The sequence below is a fragment of the Anomalospiza imberbis genome, unplaced genomic scaffold, assembly GCF_031753505.1.
Source record: "Anomalospiza imberbis isolate Cuckoo-Finch-1a 21T00152 unplaced genomic scaffold, ASM3175350v1 scaffold_68, whole genome shotgun sequence".
Classification (NCBI taxonomy): domain Eukaryota; kingdom Metazoa; phylum Chordata; class Aves; order Passeriformes; family Viduidae; genus Anomalospiza; species Anomalospiza imberbis.
This window is the reverse complement of record NW_027100293.1, coordinates 217,689-240,857: the sequence shown is the minus strand read 5'-3', so window position 1 is coordinate 240,857 and position 23,169 is coordinate 217,689. Positions and strand designations below refer to the sequence as shown.

The following is a 23,169-nucleotide window of genomic DNA, read 5'->3' as shown; positions in this document are numbered from 1 at the left end:
TGCAGGGAACCACAACTCATCAGGTTTGTGTCCTTTGGGCTCAGGGACTGGTGACACTCAGAAGCACAGAAAGGTTTCTTGCCAACAAACACAAGTTGAACATTTGAACAGTTTAATAACCATCACAGCTCTTCCCTCAGCTCTCTGTGATGTCCCAGCAGCATCTGACATGTCCCCCATCCCCAAGGGATTTCCATACAGGAACAGTTTAAGACAGAGACATAAGAAAAGGCAATACTGTGACAGATATTAATATAAGTAAGGTGTTGATTAATGTGATATTTATTTTTGAACTTCTTAAAGACTGGGCAACTCCCTGAAGCTCAAAGCATGTAACCAGTCAGTTGAGAGGCCCTTGTGTGACCAGAGAGCATCTGGAGGAGGAAATCTGGGAGTAACAGGAAGGACATAGATCCAGCTGGTCTAGTGAAGAGATGTCCTTAGACATGGCCATTTCAACAGAAGAGGTGGAAATACCTGAAGGAAGAGAGAGATGATGTAATAAACAATATTGGTGACTCAAGTAAAGGGGAAGATCAGTATTTCTTCTCCTTCTCCCATCAATACACTTCCAGGAAATTCCTGTTCCTGGAGGGAAGACTTTGGTATTTCTTAAAAGTACTCAAGTGACCCAGATAATAAAAATGTCCTTGTATATTATGAAATGTACAAGAATTTAAACCTGTGCCCCTTTCCAGGCAGATATCAGCTGTGTGCCCATGGACAGGCAGTGCCACTTGTGCCCTGAGCTGCCGAACTGGGATTGGATCTCTCAGAGAGGAGCTGAGGGAGAGCAGAGCACCTTGCAAGCTGCAGGTCCCTGCCAGCCCCACAGGGCTCCTGTGCCATCAGCATCTGCTCTGCTCCAGTCTGAAACAGGGCCCAGCATGGTGCCAGGACCATCAGAGAGCTGAGGTGTGTGCTGGAATTCAATGCCCTCCCCATGGCGCAGCAGCCCTGCATTTCCCTGCTCCAGCCTTGGTCTCCAGCACAGCCATGGAGGCTCTTTGGGCTCCTGAGTGTTCCTGCAGCCACCAAGGGCAGCTGAGCTCTGCCTTTGGCACAGTCAGCCCTGGCCAGCGCAGGCCATGCTCAGCAATTCCTTGTCTGTGCCCGGCCTTGCTGCCAGCCTCGGCAGCGGCTGCGTGGCCCCTTTGTGACCCTGTGCTGGCCCGGCCATGGTGCCACAGCCCCTGTGCAGGCCCAGCCCAGGACAGGAGCATTGCGGCTGGGAACGGCCCCTGTGCCGTGGTGCCCACAGCAGCCTTGGGGCTCTGTGCCCCATGGCCTCCCTGCTGGGCAGCCTCTGCCAGCTCCTGCAGAGCCCGTGGCACCTGTGGGGCTGCACAGACAGCCCTGCCCCGGGCTCTGCCGGCCTCTGGGCCAGCAGAGAGGCCGGCCAGGGCTGGCCATGGCCGGGAACAGGCCCTGAGCCCCGCAGGAGGATGGAGCTGGGCCACAGCCAAACTCAGCCCAGGGCAAAGCTGGGCTCAGCAGCCAGGGCTGCCAAGGGCTGGGGACAGAGGCGGGCGGAGACAAATGTCCTGGGCCCCCTCCCTGCTGTGTCCATGCCCCCAAGGGCACAGAGCAGCCTCCTCTCTCAGACACTTGCCTGTTTTCCATGCCTTGCACAGGCGCTGGCCCTGCCCCACAAGGCCTGGGCTGAGTCCTGCCCTGCACGCTCAGCCAGGCTGGGATGGACACTGATGGTTCCTGTGCCAGGCTCTCTGAGCCCAGCCCAGCTCCCTGCAAGCTCTGCCAGCTGCCCTGAGCTCTGTGCAGCACCAAGGGCCTCTCCCCAGCACAGCCCAGCCGGCTCTGGCCCCACAGCTCTGCTCAGCCCAGGCTGCTCTGGCCACTGGCCCCACGGCCTCAGCCCCTGGCCAGGGCACAGCAGCAGCTGCAGCTCAGCCAGGACTCAGCCCCAGCCATGGGGGAAGGGGCTTGGCCAAGGCCAAAGGAGGCTCCCTGGGTGCCCTGCTCCCCTCGGGCTGAGGTGCTGAGAGCTCTGCAGCCCCTGCTGCCATCCCATCTGCCCAGGCCAGCACAAGAGCCCCGGCCTTGGGGCCCTCCAGAGCTGCTCCTGCTCCAGGCCCAGGACCCATCCCAAAGCCGGGGCAGCCACAAAGCTGTCTTAGGGTGAAGAGCCTGGCTCTGTGTTCTCCATCCCCTCCTTGCTGGCGCTGCCAGGCTGGGATGAGGAGCCCCTCAGCCTTCCCTGCTCTGGGCTGGACAAGCCCAGCTCCCTCAGCCTCTGCTCACAGCCCGAGGGCTCCAGCCCTACCTTGGAGGCCCTTCCCTAACCCTGCTCCAGCTGCCAGACATCTTTCCTGCCCTGGGGAACCCAACCCAGGCCACAGGGACCTGGATAATCCACGTCCTTGATGTCCTGGTCACACAGCCCTGGCCCCTTTTCCCCATGTCAGGCTCTGGGGGGGATCCTGTGGAATGTCCTTTGGTGGGGGCTGTGGCTCCAGGTGGACCGGGGGGATACCAGGGGATAAGGGACCCCGCTGGGCATGAACAGCATTGGACTTGTTGGGAGAAACTGTGAGGGGGAGCTGGGGCGGAGTGACCACCCCAGTGACGTCACAGAGCCCTCCTGGGATGTCACACAGCCCCTCTGTGATGTCACAGCCTGCTCTGGGATATCAGACCTCTGCCCTATGATGTCACAGCAGGCTCTGGGATGTCACAGAGGCAGTCTATGATGCTGTAGCTGCTCGATGACCTCACATAACTCTGTGACCTCATGTTACCAGATGATAAATTATCTACACCAGGTGAGTTAACACCGGAGCTTGTTCTCCAAAACCCCAGGCCTATGGAAACCACACAATGCCCATTGTGTCAGAAGGGGAACTGGAAGTTCATCAGCCTCAGTGTCCTGCCAGCTCAGCCAGGCCCACTGGAACACTGGGGTCCACGACCACCAGGGACCACCAGAGAGACCCCCAGAACAGAAGAGAGCATGCAAAAGGGGAGGGGAAATACGTTAATGATTCTGGGGGAATGATTATCAGATGTGTGTTTAGTCCAGGACAATCAATGAATATGTGTGCAAAATACAGAATATGAACAGAAACTGTACTCAGCACGCTCGGCTTTGGGAGGAGCTATCCCCCGTGCATCCGGCTGAATAAAGAATGCTGCTTCTTAATGCTGCATTGGGGTTAAGGAGTTTTCTGTTTTACTGAATTTTTGGTAACACTCCACTGCCAAGGAAAGCTCTGTCTCCTGCTGCTCACAAACAGAGAAGCGCTGGTGGCAGATGTGGGGGTCGGAGGCTGCCTGGGGCACAGTGACCATGAAATAATCAAGATTTCAATGTTTTGTTAAAGAAGGAGGGGTAGCAACAAAACTTCCACACTGAAATTAGGAAGGGCAGACTTTGGCCTATTTAGGATGCAGATTTGGGGAGTACCAAATCAGGTACTGATTTTTTTAAGGGAAACAGCCCTTTAAAACAAAGGGGTCCTGGGAGGATGGACACATTTCAAGGAAGTAATCTTATAGGGGAAGGAGCAGCCTGTGCCAGTGTAGCAAAAGATGAGCTGGTGAGGAAAATGACTGCCCTGACTGCCCATGGAGCTTCTGTGGGAACTCAAAGGAAAAATAGAGGGTGCATTAACTTTGGACAGAATGTCAGGCAACTTTGGAAGTGTTAAAGGATGTTATTAGGTCATGGAGAAAGAAAAGTTGAGAGGTGAAACTCAACTACTGCTTAAGTTGGCCACTTCTGTGAAAAAAAATTGAAAAGGTTTCTGTAAATAAATTAATAGCAAAATCTGGGATAAGGAGAACATCTTTATTGGATGCAGTGAAGAATATAGTAAGTAAAGACAAAGAAAAGACTGAGTAACTTAACACCTTGTTTGTATCAATTTTCAATATTAGGATAGGTTGTCCTCAGGACAAGAAATCTCCTGAGCTGGTAGATAGGCACAGGGAGCAGAACAGCCCCCTGTAGTCCAGGAGGGAGCAGTTGGGGACCTGCTGAGACACTCAGATGCTCACAGGTGTATGGGATCAGATGGGATGCATCCTAGGGGGATGAGGGAGCTGGTGGATGAACTCGCCAAGCTGCTCTCCATCATTTGCCATCAGTCCCTGGCTCAGCAGGGAGGTCCCAGAGCACTGGAGGAGCCAGTGTGAGCCCATCCCCAAGAAAAGCTGGAAGGAGGATCTGGGGAACTCCAGGCCTGTCAGCCTGACCTTGGTGCCTGGCAAGGTTATGGAACAGATCAACCTGAGTGCCATCACAGGGCACCCACAGGATGGCCGAGGGGTCAGAGCCAGCCAGCGTGGATTTAAATGTCTGCATTCATGATCTGGATAAGGGGACTGAGTCCACCATCAGGAAATTTGCAGATGACAAGCTGGCTGTGAGTGTTGATCTGCTGGAGGGGAGGAGGGCTCTGCACAGGGACCTGGACAGGCTGGATCCCGGGCCCAAATCCAGCAAGGTGAGGTTTAACAAGTCCAAGTGCCAGGACACGGCACTCGAGGTGCTGCCCAACGAGTGCCGAGCACAGGGGAAGAATCACTGCCCTGGTCCTGCTGGCCACACCGTTCCTGATCCAGGCCAGGAGCCAATGGCCTTCTTGGCCACCTGGGCACACTGCTGGCTCATGTCCAGCCTGCTGTCCATCAGTCCCTGCAGGTCCCTTTCTGCCTGGCTGCTGTCCAGCCACTCTGTCCCCCGCTCTGCACACAGACATTGCTGCTGCAGCTCCAGAGAAGGCAACAAAAGGGCATCTCTGCTGAAAATTCTGCTGGCAGACCCTTTAGTTCCTTTAAATCCACCAAGAGCACAGCCCCTCATTGACACAGTCTGTGGCCACAGGGAAGGTGGAGAGAAACAAAATGAGAAATGGCACAAGCAATGACATTTCTTTGTGGACAACATTAAAATGTAAAACAAAGATAAAGAACCTCCAAAATGAAACCAACAAGAAGCATCAAAGATAACTTTTATTACAAGTGATTTGCAGAAATTGGCCAGCAGTTTAATGTTCCTGAAAGCATCCAGTCATCAGTCTCCTCACTGCAAACTTGAGCTCCTGGTTCCTCAGGCTGTAGATGAGGGGGTTCAGGGCTGGAGGCACCACCGAGTACAGAACTGACATGGCCAGATCCAGGGATGGTGAGGAGATGGAGGGGGGCTTCAGGTGAGCAAATGTGGCAGTCGTGAGGAACAGGGAGACCACAGCCAGGTGAGGGAGGCAGGTGGAAAAAGCTTTGTGCCATCCCTGCTCAGAGGGGATCCTCAGCACGGCCCTGAAGATCTGCACATAGGAGAAAACAATGAACACAAAACAGCCAAAAGCTAAACAGCCACTAACCACAATGAGCCAAAGTTCCCTGAAGTAGGATTTGGAGCAGGAGAGCTTGAGGATCTGGGGCATTTCACAGAAGACCTGGCCCGGGGCAGTGCCATGGCACAGGGGCAGGGAAAATGTATTGGCCGTGTGCAGCAGCGAATTGAGAAAGGCACTGGCCCAGGCAGCTGCTGCCATGTGGGCACAAGCTCTGCTGCCCAGGAGGGTCCCGTAGTGCAGGGGTTTGCAGATGGACACATAGTGGTCATAGCACATGATGGTCAGGAGGGAAAACTCTGTCCCAAGGAAGAAGATAATCAGAAAAAGCTGTGCAGCACATGCCATGTAGGAGATGGTGCTGGTGTCCCAGAGGGAATTGTGCATGGCTTTGGGGACAGTGGCGCAGATGGAGCCCAGGTCGCTGAGGGCCAGGTTGAGCAAGAAGAAGAACATGGGCGAGTGCAGGTGGTGGCCGCAGGCTACGGCGCTGATGATGAGGCCGTTGCCCAGGAGGGCAGCCAGGGAGAGGCCCAGGAAGAGGCAGAAGTGCAGGAGCTGCAGCTGCCGCGCGTCTGCCTGTGCCAGCAGGAGGAAGTGGCTGTTGGAGCTGCTGTTGGACATTGGCTGTGGCTGCACATGGGGTTCTGTAATAAAAGTAATCATGGAATAGTTGGGTTTGGAGAGGACTTTAAATATCCCAGCACAGCTTGGGGGCACTTCTCCCCCCTGCCTGCCCAGGGCTCTGCTGCCTGGAGCTGTCCCTGCCAGCAGCTGCTCCCCTGTGCCCAGGGCTGGGCCCTGCCAGTGCTGCCAGAGCCCAGCCCAGCCCTGGGGGCTCAGCTCTGCCCTGCAGACCCCTCCCAGCTCAGGAACTGCCCAGGGGCAGCTCTGGCTCTGCAGGCTCTGATGGCAATGTCAGAGCAACCCTGAGGAGGCTGGAAAAGCAACACTGATGCTGCCTCTAAGGGGCCCTGTGCTCATTTCTGTCACTGCCTGGTTTATTCAGATCTGAGACAATTTTTTTATATTTCTCATGGTGAACTGAGAAATGAATATCTATGTGCAATTTCCCATACAGGCAACACAGATCAGTACACTAAAAATGCAGGATTTTCCCATTTTGTAGCCCATGACTGGCTGTGCTCCCTGTTTAATATGCTTGGAAATGTTCTGGAGGTAAATGTCATGCTGGGAGCAATCCTGAGCAATACAGAATCCTCACCACACAAGAAGAACACTTTCCAGCCTTTCCAGCTGTCTCCTTCCACCCACATTTTGTCCCCCAGCGCTGGGAGCAGCTCCCCGGGCCGGCTGAGAGCTGTCCCTGGCAGGCAGCAGAGTCCCTGGCCCAGCACAGCGCCCTGAGCTGCAGGACCCTGCTCTGCAGGACAGCCCTGGGCACCCCTGGCTGCTCTGCACAAGAGATGATCAGAGAATGTACTCACAGGGTCTGTGGGCATTGGGATGTTCCAGCTGTAGGAGATCACTCCAGGAGCTGCAGCTGCATTGTCCTGCAGCCAGAGGTTCCTGTGCCAAGGGCTGCCAGTGATTCTGCCCCAGGCACTTCTCAGCACCTTCCCAGCCCTGACTGATGGAAGCTCTCTGTGCCTCTGTGCTGTGCCCGGGCTGGCTGCAGGCAGTGCCCCAGCCCTGCTGGGCTGGGAGCAGAGCTGCTCATCCAGAGAAATGTGCTTTTGAAGCTCTCCTTGGTTACCAGGATCACCCTCTGTGCCAGGAGCCCGGCCCAGCTCAGCAGCACAGACACAGCACAAGGACTTTAATGACCCTCTGGGGCTTTGTGCTCAGGCCCTGAACATCAGGCCCTGAGAGGGAGCTGCAGAAACCTCTCCAGAACTCCAAGACAGAATCCAACTCCAAAGTTTCTTTGACTTTTAATGGGTCCCACTGAGGGACACGACTGAGAAAGTGTCCCCAGGCCCCAGGCAGAGCAGAGAACTGGAGGCACTGATGACAGGTGGGGACAAAGAGAAGCCAAGTGTTGGTGCCCTGGGGCACAGCAGCATCTGTGCCACCAAGGGCCGTGCCACCAAGGGCCGTGAGGAGACACCTTGTCCTGAGGCTGGGGCCTCCTGGCACAGCCCCAGCCAGGCTGGGCACTGTCACCCCCTTTTCCTGCCCTCAGCATCCCCCCCTAGCCCACATCCCAGTGGCCTCAAGGATCTGCTGGAAGGAGTCCCTGGGGAGCCTTGCTCAGGAATGGCCCTGGGGGCTCCTTCATGCTCCCAGGGACTGCAGGTTTTTCAAAGCACTTTGGCTTTGGCTTTTGCCTTGGAGTCTCTGAGAGCTTTGTGCAATCATGGCCTCCAATTATCTGCTGTAATTAGTCCCTGGAGAGGCTTTGTCAGGAACAACACTCAGTGGGGCTCATTAATGCTTCAAGGTACTTCAGTTCTTTTAAGGTACTTGGTGTTTCCCTTTTGATCCAGACTCTGTGAGAGGTTTGTGCAATCATGGCCCCAATTATCTGCTTTAACGTGTCCCTTGAGAGCTTTGTACTGACACTCAGTGGGGCTCATTGATGTTTTGAGATACTCAAGGAGTTTAAGGTACTTTGGATTTTCCTTTCCACACTGAGTTTCTGAGACTTTTTTTTTTACCATCCTGGCCTCCAGTTCTCTCCTCCAAGGAGTCCATGAGGAGCCTGTGTTTGGGATGGACCTCAGTGGCACCCATTAATGCTTTGAGACATTTTGGGTTTTTCCTCTGACTTTGACTCCTGGAAAGGTTTGTGCAATCTCCTCTCAGGCCTTGAGTTTCCAGGGCTCAGCTCCAAATGCACCACAGGGCTCATTAGGATCAAGCAACTTCTGACAAACCATGGCTCTGCCTTGATTTCCCTCTGCTCTAATGTAGTTCATTAAGAAGGTTTCCTTATACAGTTATGGAGAAATATTTCAAAGAGCTTCTAAGAAATATGTATTCCTATTTTAAAGAGTGTCTTTTATTACTGTTCTCATTAGAGAAGAGGTGATTGCAGCATTCTGTGATTGATATTGATGTAGGGCCGCTCCTAAAGAGGTCTGGCCAGGTCAGAGAAGTTTAACTTGAGGTCTGACCCAGTGTGGACACCTTGCCCCACATTCCCTAACCCCATGTGAGAAACTATTTTCACTTTCACAAATGTAAATGGTTTATTACGACCTTATCAAAATACAACAGAAGAGTGAATAAAGAATAAATACAGTGCCAGAAGCAAAGCATTCAGTCACCCTGTGCTCATCTACAAAATGGATGCTCTATCTTTTATACCTCTAGCCCCTCCCAAAGTCTTGTCAATCCACTTCTTCTTCACTGTCCAGTGGTGGAGATCACTTTCTTACAGCTTGACTGGAGGTCAGGCACTGCCATAGCAACAAGCCGACCCTCCCAAATGCCCTGACTACTGAGGGCATCCCGTGATAACAATGCAAGAGGGAGGGGAAAGATAACTATACACCTACACAACTTCTCTTAACATATACTTAATATTCACCCCTTAATTGTGAGAGTCAACAATAGGATTACCCATCTATAACAAACCCCCTTTTCTTTTTCTATAAGTCATTTTGCTTGAACAATTACATTAAAAAAATTCTCTCTCTCTTGAATGAGTCATACTAGCAGCTGTTGATGTGGGCAAGGACAGTGGGAACAGGAGAAAAATCTCAGGTTTTCCTTAGACACACTTATTTGGAATGGACAAAAGGGCCTTACAGAGGTCCAGTATGGCTCTGACTCCCATCTACCGTGCCTATGTGGTTGCGATCCATAGTCATTGTATCTTAGGGGTCCAGAGGCCAGCTCGGTCTCGCCCTCCAGTCCCTTTTGTATTCAAAGACAGTTGGGGAATTACAGATGTCCAGTATGGCCTTTTGTCCCTACCTTACCATGCCTACGGGGTTGCTACCCACAGCAGGGCTATGGGGTCTTCTTGGTAGTGAACAAAGGGGTCTTGCCCTGCTTCCTTTGTCTTATTTTCTTAAAGAAGCTGTCCCATCACCTTTTACGGACCCTTGTGTACTTCCCATCAACAGATGCTGATAATTCTCACCCATTAACACAGGAAGACAGTCCTCAAACTGGTTGGTGGAAGCTTGACTTTGGGCATCTTGGTGTCTTTCTGGTTGTCTTTCAGTCTCTGCTTAAGAGTCAATCTCGTTTCACCTAGTCTGGATGTTGTAGTTCACTCTTTGGGTTCTTCTACCGGGCCTTTAACTGTTGGCATGAGTCCATCTGTTGGCATGAGTCCATCCCCACTCTGCAGTTCACACGGCTGATTCGGTGATGAACAGTGCCTGAAAGGGACCTTCCCACTGAGGAGTTAGAGGTTGATCTCTCCATGACTTGATCATTACTTGATCCAATCCCCAGAATTAACATTATGGATTCTGAAATCCAGGGTGTTAGTTTGAGGAATTGCCTCTTTATGTCTTAGCCCTTGTAAGGTTTCTCCTATAGACATAACATATTTCTTGGCATTGGCTTCCCCTTCCTCATAGATGGCAATGCTCTGGGGTGAGGTCAAAAAGGGTAACCAAATGTCATTTCATAGGGTGACACCCCCAGATCTGACCGGGGTTGGTTTCTAATTTTTAATAAGGACAAAGGGAGACATTTTATCTATGACGTGGGTTTCAGTCATCAGCTCAACTAGAGCTCTTTTAAGAGTTTGATTCATCCTCTCAGTGTGACCAGAACTCTGTGGATGCCATGGAGTATGTAATTCCCATTTACTCCCAGGGTTTGAACAACTTTTTGCAATATTTTAGAGGTGAAATGAGTTCCTTGGTCTGAATCAATCCTGTTCACCATCCCATACTGGGGAATGATTGATTCTAGAAGTGTTTTACTCACAACATTGGCATTGGCTTTAACCATGGGTACCGCCTCTACCCAGTGATTCAAGTTGCCTACTATCACTAGTAAAAACTTCCACCGTTGTACATGGGGAAGCTCGGTAAAGTCTACTTGGATGTTTTGATAGGGTCTTAAGGCTAGTTCTTGCCCTCCTCTGGGTGTTTTCCTCATGATTTTCTGACTCACTTGTTGGCATATCACACACCTTTCAGTTACTTGCTTAGCTATCCCAAAAAAATTCCAATGCAGCCCCAGTCCCTTAGAAATTGATCACTTAGCGCTTGTGTACCCCAATGTGTTGTTCCATGTATGCCTTCTAACATTTTCCTGGCAAGGAGTTTATTCAACATTTGTCTCCCATCTGCTAATCTCCACTTCCCTTTGTTATCATTCTTAGCTCCTATTCTAAGGAATTCTTTCTCTTCTGTCTCACTGAATACGGGAACTTCTTCTATTTCTCCCATAGGGGTTAATGCTATCATTAGTTTTTCTGACCCTGATTTGGCTGAATTCTTAGCGTCTAAATCTGCTAAATGGTTCCACTGTTCTTCTTGAGTCACCCCTTTTTTATGTCCTTTAACATATACTACTGCCACTTCTTCTGGTATTTGTAAGGTTTCTATCACTTCTAAAATAAGTTTTTAGTTCCTTTCCCCATTGAATTTAATAGCCCACACTCTTCCCAGATTTTCCCATAGGTATGCACTACTCCAAAAGCATATTTTGAGTCTGTATATATTGTTCCTCTTTTCTGTGCTAATATTTCCAGAGTTTGCTTTAGGGCATACAACTCACATGCTTGGGCTGACCAGTTGGAAGGTAACTTTCCTTTTTCTAGGGCCACTAACTCTTCATCTACTATAATGTATCCTGATACCCATTGTCCCCGGATTACCTGTGGAAATCCATCAATGTACAATCATTTCCCTCCTTGGAATGGTTGATGTGTTAGGTCCTCTCTTACTTTAGTTTGATAATTTATAACCTCTAGGCAATTATATATTAATTCCTCACCTGGATTTCCATCTAAAAACTGGGCAGGGTTCAGTTGGTTACTCACAATTAACTCTAATTATCCATTGTCTATTAGGATGGCTTCATATTTTAGCACTTGGGAATCAGTGAGCCATTTCTCAGCCTTTTAGCTGAGGATACTCCTTACTGAGTGAGTGGTATATATTTTCAATTTTCCCCCAGAGGTTAATTTTTTGCTTTCTTCTACGAGTAGGGCGCTCGCTGCCACCGCCTGAATGCAGGTTGGCCACCCACAGCTGGCAGGGTCTTGCAGTTTTGATAAACAGGCCACTGGTTTCCTGGATCCTCCCCGGTCCTGGGCTAACACTCCATGTGCTGCCCCTTTTTCTATATCCACAAACAGATAGAAGGGTTTGTCTAAGGCAGGAAGACTCAGTGCTGCTGCACTGACTAATTTTTTCTTTAAAGCTTCAAAATTTGCTTGTCGTCTTCTTCCCACCTTATCTCTTCTTCTATTAACTTTTCAAACAAGAACCTGATGGCCTGCATGTATCCTTCAATCCATAGCCTACACTATCCCAACAGGCCTAAAAGCCCTCTGACTTCTCTCTTAGATTTTGGCCGTGGGAGTGAGGCAATCCCTGCAATTCTCTGAGGGTTCAGCCACTGGCTCCCTTGACAAATCACACGTCCTAGGCATTTTACTTCCCTCTCTACAAATTGGAGTTTCCCTTTTGATACTCAAAGTCCTTGGCTCCCCAGAAAACTTAACAATGCTATGGTGGATTCTCGAACTTTGTTTTCTTCCCGTCCTGAGAGAAGCAAATCGTCTCCATACTGGATGATCTTTATCTCAGGTTTGATGGAGAATTGTTTGGTTTGGGGATTTGGAAAACCCTTGTGGTAACCTAGTCCACCGAAGCTGTTGCTTTCTCCCTGAATCGGGGTCCTCCCATTCAGAGGCAAACATATCCCTACTTTCTCCTGCCAGTGGACATGCCCAAAAGGCATCTTTTAGGTCTGTCACACTAAACCACTGGTGTGCTGGGGGGATATTACTCAGTAGTGTATAGGGCTTAGGCACTACTGGGTACTGATTCACTGTTCTTTTGTTAACTTCTCTTAAATCTTGGACAAGCTTGTAAGTCCCATCAGACTTCTTTACTGGTAAAACAGGTGTATTATGGGGGACATACATGGTTCTAAGGCACCCTACTCAAGTAGGTCCTGGGTGGCCAGCTGCAGTCCTTGTCTCCCTTCCAGGGAGAGTGGGTATTGTCATACCTGAACTGGATGGTTCTCATCAACTGTTTTTATTACTACAGGTTTCATGTTCAATTTACCTTAATTTTTTGGTTTTGCCCGCACCATCTCATGAATTTTGTCCTCATTCTCTTCTGTTAATTGGAGAAGTTTAACCACCATTTTTCCTTCCTCTGGCAGTACTCCAATGTCTAACTGCACCTGTAAATCCCACCCTAATAGATTTCACCCTGCTTCTGGAACTAATAGAACATCCCCTGTTGAGGATTTTTTGCAGGACAATGGACACATTCAGCAGATGCACAGTCCAGCCTTCTGGTAACAAAGGAACCAGTTCTAGAAACGGGGTCAGTGAATCCTTGACGACAGGAAAAGAAGAAGTCAGAGGAATCCGCAAAGTTGTCAGCAAAATAAAAAAGAGAACTCAGGGTGGGCCAGACAACCAAAGCAAGACGCATGAAGAATCGGGTGATCCAACCAGCATTTAATTTTAGACGCATAAACAGCTAGGATTAACCAATCATGTATTAGATAGAGACTCTTGCACAGCAGAACTGATTCTAAATACAGGCCTCTGTACAATAAAATTGGCTTCACTTGATCATATTGATCATGGCGAGATGTCCCATTTGTGATTCTCCGCACCACAATTCCTATCTCAGACCCCAGGTCTAATGATGCATGGCGATGCATAGAATCCCTTAGACACTCTAGAAACTCAGATGGAGTCTCGGAAGGCCCCTGCTTAATAGAATACAGGACAGACCATTTTTTGGTGTTTGGGATAGCTCTCTCCACTCCCAGTGCTATCCAATCTTGATAATCTGCTAATTTCTGAAACTCTGCCGATATATTTGGATCCCATTTAGGATCCCTTGGAGAGGGAAAAATTCTCTTACATCCAATCACTGGCTTTTACGGTGATCCTCTGCCAAAGCCCCTGCTGTTCTCAGGATCAGCTGCTTTTCTGTTTCAGTGAAAGTATCCAGTAATACCTGGGTGTCTCTCCAATCTGGGTTGTGTTGTTTGATAACATATTGTAAATGCTTCGCTATAAGTGTCGAGTTGCTGTGGTAATTTTTAGCAATCCTTTCCTACGCCTCTAGATCAGGGGTGGAGAATGGTACTTTAACCATCAGTCTCCCTCCTTCTGGTCCCACTGCCTCTCGCAGAGCGGCCTGTAACACTGCTTGTCTCCTGGTTCTGGACAAAACCGGACTGCCAGGAGGGGAGTGGGTTTGAGTAGATGTCCCTTCCAAGCCTGCATCCTCTTTTTTTGGAAAGTCCACCTCATCCTCATCCTCATCCTCATCCTCATCCTCATCCTCATGTCTCCTAGGAGGCACTTTCAGCAAATCTATTGTATCTTGTTCTTGAGCTGCAGCACGGTAGACCTTATCTGATTTGGTACATGGCTGTCCTATGCTGCACGCTGAGCAACATTGCTTAATTTGCCCTCTATTTCCTTTGTTTTCCTTCTCAAGGGCTAACACCAGTGGGTCTGAGGGAGCACTGAGCCCACAGTGCCTCTCCCATTCCAGATGATTTCGTAAGGCAAGAAACATATCAGCATAAGAGACCTCATCCTACTTCCTTCCTGTCTTAAAAACCGCATTAACTGCAACAAGGTATTACAATCTAAAGTTCCTGCCGGTGGCCACTTGGCTCAATCTTCCAGCCTGTATAATGGCCACCACCGCATGCAGTGTTGGATTAAATCTTGTTCTCCAATCCCCCCCTACTGGTGACTTCTTTCCAGTGGGTTAAGATACACCCCAAAGAGCTAGCTCGGGGTAACTTCTTTGCTCTGGTGCGTTCCCATTATCTCCTTCTCCTTCTCACTTCCACCCAAAACTCTCTTCACAAAGCCTCACAGTCCTTTCCCAATTCTCCTCCCACGTGCAACCCCAGGTTACAGGTACCAGATGTGATTTTCCACACACAAGCTTTAAAATCTGAGGTTCAAAATGGGCTCAATTAGGAAACATCCATCCACACTCAGAGCATATGCCCCGCCGCCTGCTGAACAGCAATACCAACGCTTCTCACAAACTCCGCACTGCAATAGTGCCCATGGAGGGTGCCAGTCTCTCGAGGTGCCCAAGGCTCCCAAGAATTGCCCACAAAGGCAGGCTATTCCACTTACTCCTTCGTGAATTTCTAAATTCTCCACAGTGGGTTGCTTCCAATCTAGAGAAACGATGTAAATTACCTTTATGTTACCATTAGCTGAGGTCCAATAAAGTCCCTCTAAATAAACCCATTCATCCCCTTTATCTATCCAGTGATTCACTGGATTTACAAATTCCCAGGGGTCAAACCCGAACCACTGAGGCAGTGGAATCCTCTCAGTTCGTCTAGCCACAGTTAAAACATGCACAATCTACACAAACACATTCAAACATGCCACGTGTCCTCACCCACACTTCTTTGCTTGCTCTGCTTCTCCCCAGCTGCCTCCCCGCAGGACGCTATCTGCCCACACAGCCTCCCAGCCGGCACCCTGGGCCTCACTTGGCCGCCTCACTAGTGGGCAGAGCCTCCCCGCCCCGCACCATGGGTACACTCACTCACTCGCCCCCTCCTTCGTATAACTGAGCCCACAAAGGCACTCACTCACACAATCACAAAAACCCACCTACATTAACCACAATGTCCAGACACCATAAGCGCACAATAGCAGTAAGTAGAATCACAGCATTAAGGTCCAGATTCACTTGACCCACCCCCAGGATCACTAGTGGTCACAGAATTGAACAGTAAATATCCCTTCCTCCTGCCGCTCTATTGGCAAATGGACCCTTCCCCCTCCCTCCGGCCATGCTTGGTTGGCGACTGCTTGCAAGCCCCAAACCTTTACTCACACAGGGACTGAGCTGTGCACCAGATGTCTCTGAGCAGCTTACCAGCAGCCCTTTTGGTCAAGGCCCCTTTTAAGCTTGATACACACTGTTTATCTCTGCACAGAGTGCCTGGAGCACGGTCAGGCAGTGCCGGGATCCCGGGTGTGGTTCTGGTCCCCACAACTGAGCAATGGCAGCCCCAGGCTCAGAGCCAGTCAGAAAGCCAACCAAGTGAGACCAGAGGGAGGGCACCCTTCCAGTTTCTCTTGGGCATGGCCGCAAAACAACCCCTGCTACTTCTTCCTCCACCAGTGTTTGGGCTGTGCTGGTGGCAGAGCCAGCCAGGTTGTGCTCTGCCTTCCAAAGCCTGTTGGGAGCGGGCATGAAAAGCTCTGCATGCACAGCGGAGAGTCCTGGAAGGTGCTGGCAACAGCTTCCTGCGGGAACAGGGCTCTGGGCTCTGGCTGGAACAGCCTGGTTTTGGTGCCATGACCGCAGGCAGGAGTTGAGGCAGGTGAAGAGGCAGCAGGCAGCTTGTGTTTGTAGAGGGCCTGGGGCTGCCCCTCTGAACCTCCACCTGGAAACACACTTGGGAGAATATGAGCTACAGCTGGAGTGCCTGTCCTGAAAGGACCTGAAGTCATTAAGCCTTTCCAGCTTTTCTTAAGAGTGTGTTGGTGTTGCCCAAGAAAGCTTCATTTGGGGAAATGCCTTTGGAGGAAAAGGGCTTGCTTCTCAAGGAAAGTGCTTCCCAGGGAGCTCCCAGTGAGGTAGGTGCAAGGGTCCCCCTTTGGCTCTCTGTGGCAGAGTGGCAAGGGAAGGGAGAAGGCTGTGAAGAGCGGGTTTGGCATCTGCCTGGACCTGCAGAGACCAACCCAAGCACCTGCAGCAGGGTGTGTTCCCCCTTTGGACAGAGGCATGAGCAGGAGCATCTCTGTCCAGCCGTGAGCCCCAGAGCTCTCTCTGAGAGCTGTGAATTAAAAGGCCTTTACACACACACTTTTCACCTCTTCCCTGTCTGCTGTGTTTCAACTCTTGGCAATGTGCATTTGCCTCTTGCTTGGTGGAAGCTGCTTGGCCCAGAGCCAGCACAGAGCTGGGCTGTGTGGGCCAGGCAGCGTGGAGAGTCTTGGCTGATCTTGGTGTGTCCCTGGCCTCAGAAAAGGCTGGGAAGGTTTGCCTCCCAAGGCGTCCTGCTCATTGGCTCTCCCTGTGCATCCTGGAGAGAACAAGGTAGGCATTTCTGGCAGCTGGGCATCAGCAGGCCTGAGAGTGGGGGCATGTTGTGGAGCCAGCCCAGCTGAGATACCCTGAGAGGAGCCCAGTGCTCCTTGCTCCCCTCTGCTGACAAGTGAGTGTTTGTCTGGTTTTGGGATGGCCCTGGCTGTGTGAGGGGTGCTGCGTGGACACGAGACAGCCGGTCCTGTCCCGCTGGGTCCCAGCAGTGCCTCACAGCAGTCCTGCATCCACGTCAGGATGCTGGCCAAGAGAGGTCCTGGAAGCTGAGGCAGCTGATTTTAAGCTTGTGCAGGTGCCTACAGGCCAAGGCCAATGGTGTTCCCTCAGGATACAGCAGTCCTGAGGGGTCTCCCTCGTTCAAACAAATCGGCAGCCAAATGTATGGTCTACCAAAAGCCCTTTTATTGACCTGGCGGGAGGGCAGGGGTCTGCACCCACTAAAATGTTTCTCTGCCACATATAAATTTAAGTGGGTTGATGTAGGAATGTATCAAACATACCGTCCTTCTTTACACGGCTGTGGTGATTTGATAGGCAGGGGGTTAGAAATACATGGTGTCTGATTCCCAAACTTGAAGCTGATTTCCAGGCGCTGGCCAGGAGCGGTCTCGATGCCCCAAAGCAGCACAAAGTCTTCATCACAGCTTCCCTGCACAGGGCTGATTCCACACTTGCCCTTAGTTCTTCTGGTAGACTATGTCTAAAGCTTTTTGTCAGGTCACTCTTATGTCAAGTTAGGCCACCAGGTTCTTCTTATGCTAACTGGTGCTAAGTACTTAGGTATGTCTGTGCTAATTACTTGTTTACTCATGTGCATTGCTTGTGCTTACTTATGTCAAACAAAGGCCTTGTTTCATCCCCAAAGGTGCCTGAGGCCACCTGCTCCTTTTGGCACCAGTTGCTTTCCTGTGGAATGTTCTCCCTCCCCAAGGGTAAAGAGGGAGCTGGAGAAAGAGCTTGCCCGGCTGCTCTCCATCCTTTCCCAGCACTCCTGGTGAAGTGGAGAAGTCCGAGCTGAGCGCAAAGGTGCAAATGGAACAGCCGTGCACGGGAAGGCTCGGTGGGAATGATGATCCAGGATCCATAGGCCTGGCAGCCTGAGCGTGCTCCAGGGGAAGGCCTTGGAGCAGATCCTCCTGAGTGCCATCCCACGGCACCTGCAGGGAACCAGGGCGTTTGCTGGAGGGTGGGAAAGCTCTGCGGAGGGATGGGGACAGCTGGGGCTCCTGGCGGGGTGTTGAGGGCTTCTGTGTGGGAGTCTGGGGGGGTTGGTGTTGGGGGGGTGTTGGAGAAGGAGTTGTCTGGAAGGTGAGAGGTCTAGGCTGGAATTTGAGTCAGTTTGAAGGCAGCATCTGTGCTTTGGCACAGCTTTGGTTAGGGAGGGCAGAAAGAATATCTGTGACTTTTCCTCTTCATGGTCCTGATTCTCCTGCAGGGAACAAGAGGGGAGAGCTGTACTTTACTGGCCACTTAGAAATCTGTACCAGGGGGAGGATTAGCCCTTTTGTAATCTACTCATTTCTTTGGGCTACTTTTGTACCACTGAGTGGACTCTCATTTCTTGAGAGCTTTTATTCCTTAAGAGAATTAGGATATTATCATCCCTTCCTAGAAAACCAAAGCATGGCCCTTGTTTTTTGCCCTTTTTTTGTGTAGTGTTATGTTCTGTAAAGTGACCCTCAGTGGATGAAGTTAAGGCAAATGAGTTGCTGCTTTGAGATGGGAAGCAAAATTACAAATCTTCACCTCCTCAGGCCATCCCAATTAATTTGGGAAGTTTGCAACTTTTTGGAACTACTTGAGTCGAGCAATGGGAAGTAAAGCATTCCTGAACTGAGGATTCTTACTTGCCAGATTCTTCTGTGCCTTCGCCGCTGAGGTGGTTTTGTGCAGAAGGCAATAACTTCAATGAGAAGATAATTTCAGCATGGAGTAAGAGCTTCTGACAGAGACCCAAGTGTTGCCAGCAGTTGCTCCAGGTGCTCCTGCCAACAGCCCCTGCAGGCAGGAGTGCAGCCCCCAATGCACGTGGGCTTTGGCTCCCTCTGGCACAGAAGCCCCCCACGGGCACAGGTCTCTGGGGCAGGAGACAGGCACTGGTGCTGCCAGGGCTCGGGGGTGGCAGGTCTGCTTGGGCAGGGACCCTGCCACATCTGCTGATGTCAGCGCTCCCCGGGCGCAAGGGGTCAGAGCAGCATTCCTGCCCTGGCCCACACGTTCCTCGTCTGTGTCACACGGCCACGCTTAGGATGGCCACCAGCCAGGACGTGTCCCAAGGAGGCCGTGCCAGCTTCTGTGGAAGGCCCCATGCCCTTCCCAGCGCAGCTGCGTCGGCAGCCCTGGGGCCTCCTTCTGCTGCCCTGAGCCCGCAGAGCAGGGCAGCGTTTGCTGATGGTTTGAGCCGTTCCTAAAGATCCTGTCGGGGTGTCTTAGACACTTGGGGTGAGGGATTCCTTCCAACCTGAGCCACTTTGGGTGGGCTGGGGGTGGTCCCAGGGCAGGGGGCAGTGTGTGCAGGGGCCCTTTGTGACATGGTGCAGCATGGTCACCGTGGCATGGAACGGGACAGCGTGTCCAAGGGCCCTTTGTGACACGGGGTGACATAGGAGCTGGTGGTGACAAGGCCACACCACAGTGCTCGGAGCACGCGACGGGACAGGACGGGACAGAGCGGTGCCGTGAGGAGCCCCCGCACAGCACACTTGTTCGTGTCTGACCCAGAGCTTTTCCGAGGTGCTATTCCTGCAGCTGACCTCGAGGCCAGACCACAGGACTTGGTGACCCGTGGCCTTCCCAAGGCTTCTCTTCTGCAGGTGTCCTCGAGGGCAGACCGTGGGACTTGGTGCCCCAGAGGCATCTCCCATCCCTGCCACCAGTGCCCTCGAGGCCAGACCACAATCCTTGACAGGAGTCTCCTGTCCTTGTGGCAAGGAGCCCTCGAGACCAGAGTGCAGGACTTGCTGTCCTGTAGCCTTCCTGAGGCTTCTCTCTTGAAGGTGCCTTCCAGGCACGACTGCAGGCCTTGCTGACTCGGAGATTTCTGAGACATCTCTCCTGTGAGTCGTCACAAATCCAGTCACTGACATGGAGCAGAGATCCCCGAGAGTGCCCAAGCTGGCCTGGGTGGAGGAAGAGGAAGAAGGCCCTGGAGCTGGCCCAGCACAGGAGACTGAAGAGGTGGTGCGGTTCAAGCCTCTGCAGGAGGGTGAGTGGCAGAGCTGGGCTGCTGGGCTGCAGGGCTGGTGGCTGCAGACAGCGTGGCCACATCCCATCCCATTGCATCCTATTGTATCCCATTGCATCCTATTGCATCCCATCCCATTGCATCCCATTGCATCCCATTGCATCCCATTGCATCCCATTGCATCCCATTGCATCCCATCCCATCCCATCCCATTGCATCCCATCCCATCCCATCCCATCCCATCCCATCCCCTGGAGACATGCCCATGGACAGGACAGAATAGGGGCCAGGACAGACACCCCAGAGCCGTGCTCCATCCCTTGGGACATCCCGGGGCTGTTCCTACCTGGGGAGCGCAGGGCTGGGCTGTGTTCTCCGGCCTCTCCCGCAGCCCCTCAGCTCAGGCTGCGCTCGCTCTTTGCCAGATGCAGCCGTGGACCGCACACAAGAGCAGGAACGCACCCGTGGCCTCTTCCGCAGAACAGCGCAGGTACCTGCAGCCATCCCCACCTGGGCTGGGCCTGCTGTCACTGCTCAGCCGAGCACCGCGCTTGGAGCATTCTGTGGAACATCCCTGGCTTCCTGCCCTTCTCCTACAGCTGGTTTGCAAATTCATCAAGAGGATTCGGGAGGAAGAGACCGGCACTGTGGGCACAGGGCTCAGAGCATATTCACACATCTTCAAAACCAAGACCTGTTCTGCCCTGCTGGATATGCTCGTAGAGGAGGGGTTTTGCAATCCAAAGCAAGTAAGCAGCCTGTGGCCAGGCTTTGATCCTCCCAGGAATTGCTTGGCCTCCCAAGTCACGCCTGCTGCTCACTGGAAGCCTTTGAGGCCATGGCAGTGGGGTGGCAAGGGAAGCACTTCTCTGGGGAAGCTGGGGACATTCCTCCCTCTGGCAGCTTTCCAAGTCTCCCCGTGCCTTCTCCAGGTGCCTGCCATGGTGAGGTACATCCACCAGTGGCTCATGGCCAATCAGTTTGCTGAGCACAGGCTGAACAGGGCCCTGCTGGATCTCACCAAAGAGCAGCCTGCTGACGTAGTAATGACGCTCCTGCGTGTGGCCCCATCCTGTGACAGGTATGGGGCCCACCTGCCCAGAGGGCTCAGGGCTCCCCAGCCCATCAGCCTGTACAGCCTGTCCCAGGTGTCTGACCAACAGAGAGTTCCAGGGCCCTCTGGCTGCTCCCTTTGCCAGCCCTGGCACGTCAGCCCCCGAGCCTTCTGCCATGCTTCCTCGCTGGCCCTCAGGGACCTGTCCCCACAGGGCTGGGCTGTCTGGGTGCTGCTGGCGAGGGGCAGTGGGCAGAGGCAGGGCTGGCAGCCAGCTCAGCTCCCCGCTGCCGCCCAGGCCACGGTGCTGTGTCCCAGACTCCTCTGAGACAGAGCTCTGACCCCACAGAGCTGCTTTGACCATGTGGAAGAGCATCATGTGCTCGCCCAGGACTGCGGAGCCGGCGCAGCTGATACTCCTCGATGTGCTGGGGAGCTGGCCAGAGCACAGCACGTGCACCTCCGATGGGGACAAAACGGGTGTCTTTGTCCTGGCTGTGAGTTTCTGACACTGGCCTTTGCTGGCCCCAAGGCCACCTGTCCAGCAGCTCTGCATCCTCCTTCCCCCACTGCATCTCCCTGCCTCAGGCGCTGGGCTGAAACCTGGCCTCTGGGCAGCTTCAGGGCCACCAGGCCCGGTGCTCCCCCTGTGTCTCTCCGGGCCTCTCCCTCCCATGCTCGGGCCCTGCCACACGGACACCTCGGCACTGAGCACTGTCTCGGGCTGCTCTGTCCTTTGCAGGCAACTGTGGTGATGTGGAAGATCCTCCAGATGCCCTGTGTCCCACATGTAGTGACCGTGTATTTCCCCCGCCTCTTTGTGCATCTGCTCTTCCAAGTGTTCTTCAGCACGTTGGATGTGCCAGCGGAGGTCGATACCTTCTGGAAGGGATGCCAGCAGCAATACGGCCTTGCCACCAACCCCAACAGGTGCTCCATGCCAGTCCTCCTGTCCCTGCCAGGTGCCCAGGGCAGGAGCCAGTGCTCCCAGCGTGACCTGGGCTTTGCTCTGCATGCAGGTTTGCAGTGCGGACCCTGAAGTCCCTGCTCTGCCAAATGCAGCACGAGGATGTGGTGGTGGCAATAGAACGCAAGTGTGGCTGGGACACGCTGCTGTGTGCTGACACCCACCACTATGCCGTGGGTCTGCTGGCCAGGTGAGACCCCCTTCTCCCCACTGCCTCTGACATTTGTGCTCAGTGCCCAGGGTGCCCCACACAGTCCCCGTGGTCGTGGGCCAGAGGGCCTTGTCACCGAGGAACAGCCAAGCCGACTGGAAAAGGCTGGGAGAGGAGGGAGCCCACAAGGAGCCACCTCCCAAATAGCCCAGGGCCCTTACAGGATGCTGGGGAAAGGCCAGACCTCTGTGAGTCAGTCCTGGGAGAGGTTTGTCCCCCGGCCCAAAGTCTTGGTTTCTTTTTCTCCTGCCAGGGAGATGTCCTGTGTCTCCATCCCCTTGTGCTCAAGGATCGCTCGCGACCTGCTCCGGCTGCTCAGCACACAGGAGCCACGCTGGGAACTGCCCGCCCTGGCGTTCCTTGTGGAGGTGAGCCTGATGGCCAGCGCTGCCTCGCTCAGCTGCCTCCCAGCTCTCTGCCCTCTCGTAGCCGCAACTGCCTGGGACGGTGCCCGCGCCCTGCGCTGCTGCCTGGGCCCAGCCCTGTGCTGTTCCGGGCTCTTGCCGGCCAGGTCCCCTGTCACTGCCCTGTGCCTTTCAGGTTCTTGAGTGCCTGAACTTGAGTGAACGCGGTGCTAAGAGAATCCTGCAAATCTTGTCAAGGCACCTGCGGAGCGAGTGCAGGGAGAGGCGTCGCCTGGCGCTCAGGGCCCTTCTTGTGCTCATCGATGATCCCTTGATGGTGAGAAGGGGGCAGCGGCTGAGGCTGCGCTTGGGAATGCAGTCGCTTGGGCTTGGCTGGGCTTTGGGCGCTGGGGCAGCTGCTCCCAGCTCTCCTGCCTCCTGGTTCAACTGCCCAAGTGCTTCGGAACAGCCCTTTGGCCTCTAGGCCCTGCGGCAGCAGGATGGCGTTGCACAAACTTGTGTTCCGCACAGAGCGAAAAAATGTGGAGCCTGACTGAAAGTCTTGTGGAGCTCCTGTGGGACGCAGATGGAGAGATAGTCAGCATGACAGTCAGGCTCCTCAGCTTTATCTTCTGGGACAAGGCCATGCTGATACCCAGCCCCATCGCACTGCAGCTGGTTGAGGCGCTCCTGCCACTCTTTGACCACGTAAGGCTCGCTGCCCCCAGCCACGGCCACTGACTGCTGCCTGGACACTTTGTGCCCTGTGGATTTGCAGGCCTGAGCCAAGCTGAGCCCCGTGCAGCCGATGCTGAGGTCTTTTTTTCTTCCTTTCATACAGGACAATAGCCATGTGCAGCTGCTCTCCATACTGCTCTTCCAAACATTGGTGTCTCTTCCACTGGAAAAGG

The 23,169-nt window shown here is 52.9% G+C and overlaps 1 long non-coding RNA gene across 2 annotated transcripts in view; it reads left to right on the top strand.

Moving 5' to 3' along the window:
* Window positions 1-21,236, top strand: part of LOC137467556 (uncharacterized) — a 163,096-nt gene extending 141,860 nt beyond the window's left edge. Inside the window, exons 1-4 of one of the 2 annotated variants that reach the window (XR_010995551.1) lie at window positions 19,564-19,703; window positions 20,108-20,431; window positions 20,615-20,763; window positions 21,086-21,236. This is a non-coding gene — a long non-coding RNA (uncharacterized lncRNA). Of the gene's footprint in view, window positions 1-19,563; window positions 19,704-20,107; window positions 20,432-20,614; window positions 20,764-21,085 lie in introns of those variants that run through there. The other variant, XR_010995552.1, reaches the window with a different exon arrangement.
* Window positions 21,237-23,169: the final 1,933 nt, after the last annotated feature.